This window comes from Hippocampus comes, unplaced genomic scaffold (genome assembly GCF_001891065.2).
Source record: "Hippocampus comes isolate QL1 unplaced genomic scaffold, H_comes_QL1_v1.1 scaffold36, whole genome shotgun sequence".
Lineage (NCBI taxonomy): Eukaryota > Metazoa > Chordata > Actinopteri > Syngnathiformes > Syngnathidae > Hippocampus > Hippocampus comes.
Window position 1 is genome coordinate 1,750,949 of NW_017805695.1, and position 6,000 is coordinate 1,756,948.

Sequence of the window (6,000 nt, forward strand, 5' to 3'; positions counted from 1 at the left end):
CAGCAGCTATATTACTGGCATTTAGCAAAGACCCATTGCAGAACTAGACAACCAACAAACCTCAAAGAAGGATGAATCCATCATGTCGAACCACGCTCAACCCTGCCCTCAAGATTTGAGTTCTGACCTCCGGTATGGTCAGAAGTAAAAAATGCTTCTCAATAAAATATAGCCAAAGAGACAATAGATCATCAGCATTAAGTCGAAATAAAATATGGTGTGGAGGCAGGCCTGGATTGAGTAATCATTTTATTCCCACTGGGCCGGGCTACAGTATATGCTGTTTGGGGGCCTACTCTTATAACCCTTTAATTTCTTAAAATTCACTGTGTGTGTGTGTGTGTGTGTGTGTGTGTACTGTAGTACTGTATTGGCTACCAACCTGTGCTACTGACGGTGTCATCAAGTTACAATAATTTAATCCATTACTAGAAACAACAGCACTGTCACTACATCCCACTCTGTCTGTAGAAAACGACGTACTGAAGAGGAATAGCAAAATCAAGAGTTATAACGACGGCAAAGCGTGATTGGAAAGCCTCCTCCGATTACTGTTGTGTAGTAACATCGTAACTGTTGCCGCGAAGTGGTGCGCTGGAATTCGTGTGAATTGGTTTCCAAATAAGACCATGAACAGGAAGTGCAGTGTAAAATGCAGTAATCTTGCTATCTGAACCGCGTTTGATAAATCTATGTTGTTCAGTGTAAATTGTCTTATCGGATGTTATGGATACTTGTCTTTTGGTCCCTTTTCCTCTTTTGCCCAATTTAACTGTTTATGTTCTCAGACTTGTTCAAATAAACGCTGACCGTGATCTTGTAAGCACATTCAATTGTGAATTTGATTTTTCATCACGTTCAATGTAAATGTCATCGACCACAATTTTTTGAGTGATACACTAATTAGGATAACATTGTATACCAACGTTTCAAACTAAAGTGGGCCAGTGTGAGGCCTGAAACGTCAGCGCTGAAAAGGAGTACCACTCCTTCCATGCATGTGGGCTACACTACAAAGTCAACTCACCGGGGTTTACTGTGAAACATAAGTGATCATTTCAAAAGACAAAAAAGTTATTCCCAACATACATAGTTGAGGTAATTAGATTAATTTTGTCGACAGCAAACGACCATTCTTTCTTGCCAAATCCCAAATTATGGTCAACATGTCCTGTTTTCTTTTTTTCTCTCTTTGTTCTGAATGGTCAGTCAGAAGTGGCAAATGGGCAGCGAGGCAGAAACTACATGTAAGCACACATCCCTAACAACACAAGTATGTGCGCACACACACACACACACACACACACACACACACACACTTTTCTGCCTCACTGACTGCACTTGGTCTTACATAATAGACTACTGAGCCATGATCAACTGCTGGCAACATCACAATGTAGCCTCTTTGCTCAAATTTAGTAGGATGTTGTTAAAAAAGTGATGCACTCCATTGTAGAAGACAAATCATTTTTAGGCATGCCTGTAATCAGGTAGACTTGTTGTGGATTTTGTGAACATAACATTCAGTGAAAGCAAAACTAAACCTGTTAGGGGGGAAAAAATATGGTATTCAACACAGTTTGAGAGCTAGAATGCAATGGTCTACCAGTTTGATAAACACTGAAATAATAAATTTGCTCAAAAGAGCTTTAATTATGTACTTTTATTATTAATTAATGATATTCAGCAATGAGACGAGATTGATCGTCTCAATTATTAACAATTATATTAATTATTGTCAGTTCTATCAGGCAATCAGGACAAATCAAGACAAACTTTAAAACACAAGAGAGGCTCGGAGTCAAGCGGAGTTGTCTTTTAACTTGTGCACAAAGAGAGTGAACGAGCTCCAAACACCCCTGGAAACACTTTGCTCGTCTACCCCCTTTTATTGTCACAGGGAGTGTCCTATCACACAAACTTCTAAAGGGGTGGGGAAACACAAAATGTATTGGAGGAGTCATACTGACGGTTTGTTTGTGATAGCAGCTGTGGATGCATCACAGGCATGCTGTCCTGAGCCTGGTATCTTCAAGGCTGCGAACGGGAACAAGCTGGTCTCTTCAGAATGATAAACTATTTTGATTGCATGCTATGTACGTAAATTAAGTCCTTGCAGTGTCACACGAGTATGTTCATTATACTGTACTTCTAAAAGCAGTGAGCGAAAAATTATATACAATTATTCTTACATTTCCCTCCTCTTTATCGCTATCTCCACTAATTCTCTCGTCACTAACAATATCTTCAATCATGATTTCCATTTGCAAGATAATTTTTATATTAGCAGATAGTTTTACACTTGAAGGAAAACACAAGTTAAAAACTCCTTTCTCTTGTTTGTGTCTATAGTGTGGAGTTAAAACTATCATAATCTCCTGGATCTGGAAAGAGATCTGAAACTCCAACACAGTTATCATCATCAATATTATCGTCATTTCCCATTATTATTAATTTAGCAGTTCCTGGGGGTCATCTCTCTTACCTTATGCAGTTGTGATTTAATGTTCTATCAAAGTGCGAAGACAAGGTAAGCAGCAGCATCCACAGAGCATGAGCAAGGCTGAAAAAAACAATGCTATGACAAGGTCGGAAACAGACTATATATATATATATATATATATATAGTGGAGATTGGTCTTATTAGAACGTGACGATGCGCAGACACAGCACTACACACAAATCTGTATGTCTATAAATAGCTGTAGAGTCTGTATATTTAAAAATAATCACTTACACACACCATGGGCTACCTGTTGCCCGTGGGCCTCATGTTGGTGACCACTGTTCCTCTATATTATAAAACACATCTGCTATTTTAACATCCATCCATTTTTTTTTTTAATCCTGTTTATCATCATTAGGGTTAAGACCCTTTGGACTGGTTGCCAGCCAGATGCAGTCTATAACTGTCATTTTTCCAATATTTTTTATTTCCACCCCTTTGTGTATATGAAGACTCAATCAGAGAGGCACTTGTCTGCAAGTCTTGTCAACAAGCATTGTTCATTCTCAGAGGCTTAAAAAAACAAAACAAAAGCTCTTTCAACTTATAGCCCACATTGGATATACCACAGAAGACAGTGTCTGTTCTAGCTCCTCATCATATCTTCGAACCAAAGAATGACAAGCCACAGCTTCAGGGAATGTGCAAATTGCATGCTTACACATGCGCTTGTGTGCGTGTGTGTGTGTGCGTGTGTGCGTGTGTGCGTGTGTGTGTGTGTGTGTGTGTGTGTGTGTGTGTGTGTGAGAGAGAGAGAGAGAGAGAGAGAGAGAGAATAACTAAATGTGTGAAGACGTATCTACTTGTCAGTCTGGGTCAGGAACTTGCATTGACAGGCTACAGTCTCCGCTCCCAAAACCGTAACTGTTGGCAACAAATATGATTTGATGTGCTGTGATGATTAGATGTCAACTATTCTGAATACTAAAAGATATAATTGGAGGGCAGTATTGAACAGAGCGGCCATGTTAATCTCGAGCTAAATATATGAATTAATCACAGTGCCCCAAAGAAGGTAATGTTGGGGCGAGTGGCCTTTCTCTTCCCCCGCGTGTTCGTTAATTTCGGATGATGAGGATGTTGGTTATCCAAATACAGGCTGGAGACGATGAACAGTACCTTCGAAGGTTTTATTTTTATGTTCTGCAGTTTACGAATTGATTCGGGCTCCTGAGAGTTTCAGATTTCGTCAGGAAGCCCAGAAAAAAAATACAATCATGAGAATATATAGAGACAATATGATAATGAGAGGCGGGGAGTTACGCCTCCATGCAAATCACAGAAACAAAGAAAGGTCGATGCAATTCGATCTTGGCATGTTGGGAAAGTCCAGACCTCTCCTGCTGTGCGTGAATCTTGAGATAAGAGTCCCTCTCCGGGGGAACTTGACGGCCTTCAGGGACTCTCCCGAGGTGGGGGTCAAGGGGCACTAAAGGTGATTGTAATCACAGTAAGCAGGAAATACCTTCAACAGCATTCTCCATTCTTTGTTTCAAGTGTTTGAACAGAACCAACAACAGAGAGGGGCTAAAAAAAAAATCACAGTAAGGAATCGATTCCTTAACAGTAACCAGACGTTAATGTCGTTGTGTGGGGGAGACACACCAACGGCAGAGCGACACAAACTGACCAGCGAATGTTAGTTATTTTTGGACTCTGTTCCAAAACAAAATGACACAAAAAAAAATACATGACACCAAATGACATCACACAGAAGGTGCCAACAAATGGCATGTCCCTGCAGGTGCCCGCTCACTGCAGAAACTGCTCTCCAGTCAGTCCGCTCTCCTCTATTGCTGCAAACCACCACTACTGTATTTTCCACACTAAAAGGCGCACTGGATTATGAAGCGCACCTTCAATGAATGGCCTATTTTGTAATTTTTTTCATACATAGGGCGCACTGCATTATAAGATGTAATCTACAATGCATCCACTAGATGGAGCTACGCCAACAGAACAATCAGATGTCAGTAAAACTTATTTAATAAAGCAGCGACACAGCTCACTTAACCAACAGCAAGTTATAACATAGACTCGTTGACGAACTTTCTTGCCGCTGCTCTATTTCCGTGTTCAACTATGTAACTGATCGCCTTAAGTTTGAACTCTGCATTGTCAGCATGTCTCGAGCAAAGAGCCATTTTGGGGTTGAAATATTACCGTAATGACCATACACAAGGCACATCGGATTTTAAGGCGCACTGTGAGCTTTTAAGAAAATGGAAGGCTTTTTGGTGCGCCTTTTAGTGCGGAAAATACAGGACTGAAAGCCATCATCAGATCTCCATGTCTAAATCATTCTGACTTTTCTCCTCATAATGTTAGTCATCCTGCTCAATGGGCGAGCACAACAGCCTTGCTAACAATATGATCCAACCTACTGTCGGGGTTGGACTTATACTTTCATTGTCTTTATTTTTGTTCATGCCATCCCCAGTGACCACAGTATCGCTTCCTCCTTAAGTCAAGTTGCAGTTATCCCATAGGGCACATTTTGAAGAGTGGTGCAGCATCATTTTGTTGCAAAGCTTAGAAACTTTATTCAGCCCGCAATGATCATCTAATGATGGATTAAGTGTGGAAACAATAAAAACGAATTACTTGAATATTCAAACAATGTAATCTTCCTGAATGAATGCAATTTCATTAAGTTCCGTTTCGTCAGTGACATGATTTTGACTGTAATAGTATTCCATTTGTTAGTTTATCTTTGCATGTGTGATTGTTTCAGAACTGACGAGATGTCCCCTGGAAAGGTGTCAAACAATCAGCGACATTACAAACACTTGAGGACAGGACAAAAATGTTAAAGTATTGTGTATTCTGAACTTTATGGTCAAGAACAGCCCAATAAAACTGATGTTTTTTTTTTTCCCGTTTCTTTGACAAATGGGAGTAATGTGTTTCTGCTGGGCACAGTAAATATACAGCCGTGATTCTTTTGTATTGATAAAAATATTTACAAACAAGTTTGGTAATTTGTTGGCAGCACTGCGGTGGATGCAACGTCTGTTTCATCGCCAAGGGGCTCTCGGTTCAGGCCCACCTGCGTAAAAATTGCATGTTCTCCCCATGGCTGTGCAGGTTTTCTGCAAGTACTCTGGTTTCCTTTCACACAGTTTTTAGGTTAATTCAAGAGTCTGAATTGTCCACACGTAGGTAGGTGTACGTAAGAATGTGAATTTTTGTTTGACCAGCTCAAGTTGTACCTCGGGTCATGACCAATGTCACTGGGTCATGAGCCTAACTACACATTTGTGTGAGTGTGTGTGTGTGATGTTCTCCCCATGGCTGTGCAGGTTTTCTGCAAGTACTCTGGTTTCCTTTCACACAGTTTTTAGGTTAATTCAAGAGTCTGAATTGTCCACACGTAGGTAGGTGTACGTAAGAATGTGAATTTTTGTTTGACCAGCTCAAGTTGTACCTCGGGTCATGACCAATGTCACTGGGTCATGAGCCTAACTACACATTTGTGTGAGTGTGTGTGTGTG